The sequence below is a fragment of the Mandrillus leucophaeus genome, unplaced genomic scaffold (assembly GCF_000951045.1).
Source record: "Mandrillus leucophaeus isolate KB7577 unplaced genomic scaffold, Mleu.le_1.0 Scaffold705, whole genome shotgun sequence".
NCBI lineage: Eukaryota > Metazoa > Chordata > Mammalia > Primates > Cercopithecidae > Mandrillus > Mandrillus leucophaeus.
The window spans coordinates 90,437-91,775 of NW_012107642.1; positions in this window are offsets into that span (position 1 = coordinate 90,437).

Here is a 1,339-nt window from a genome sequence, read left to right on the forward strand (position 1 = left end):
GCAACATATCCTACATAAGCACTCTTCTATTTGTGCTGTGAATCCATTCAAGTTTTGTAGGAAGGAAGAGTCTTCACAGCATTCAGAGAAAAGTCTTCATCGTTATTCCCCTATTGCTTCAGAGGGCTTCCCTGTTCATGTTTATGACACACGAATGGCTCATACATAGAATTTGGCCTTATGTAACTACAAGGTAAACGTCAATTTGTCAATAGAAACACCTCCTTCACAAGCTGAAGGTCACAGAAAAATACCACCTTGGGTTCGGAAACAAGGTTGTCTGAAGCACTGAGGAATTCAGGTGGTGAGTGCAGAGGAAATTAAGCTGCGTAGTGCTATGCCTCTTGACAGAATACACTCTCTTACAGTTGGAGCTGCAATAGTTTTAATTCACTCTCTTTCCTGGTTGATGCTAGGTATCTGAGTACCTATTCTGAGCCCTGTCTGACTTCTGGTTGTTTTTTGAGAATAATAAATATTCTAACATAAATACGTTGGATATTGAACATGAATATGGAACTGTTTCGGGAGGAAAGAATGGAAAATTGGCATCTAGAGATAACTGTGAAAATACTTAGAACAAATCTCCTTCCATGTGCCTATGAACAACATGGGAATCTTGCTACTATGCAGAGATTCTGATTTAGTAGGTGTGGCCGATTATAAACATGGCCATAGTTCTCCGTCTCTCCTTATGCCCATGTCCTTCACAACATGACTCTGCAGCCCCTCCCAACAAGGGATAGAAGCTCTTTGCCTTCTATCTGAATCTACTTTGGCCTGTGGCTTGCTTTAACCAACAGAATATGACAAAAGTTACATTATGCTACCTCTAGGCCATTTCCTTTCTTAGAATCTTACAACTACTATAGAATAAGCCCAAACTAACCTGCTGGAGAATGAGAGGCCACATGAAGGAGAACCCAGGTACCCCAGATGATAGTCAAAAATCTAGAAGTAGAGTCATCTGGCTCACCTGCAGGTTACTGTAGTAGATGCATGAGGGAACCAAGCCAGGACGAGAAGAACCTCCCAGCCAATCCATATGCTCATGAAAAATTATAAATGACTGTTGTTTTGAGCCACTGTGTTTTGTGGTACTTTACTGCACAGTGATACTTTACTGATATAGTAGGTCTAGATTAGGGTTTGATATCCTACATTTCAAACAAGACCCAAGATGTTACTGATGCTGCTGATTCATGGACCACACTGAGTAGCAAGGCTCTGGGACAGGAAATGGAAAACCGTGTAGCCTATGCACCAAATTCAGTCTACAGCCTGTTTTTGTATGACCAGTGATTTAAGTAAGAATAGTTTTTATATTCAGAAAGAAGGA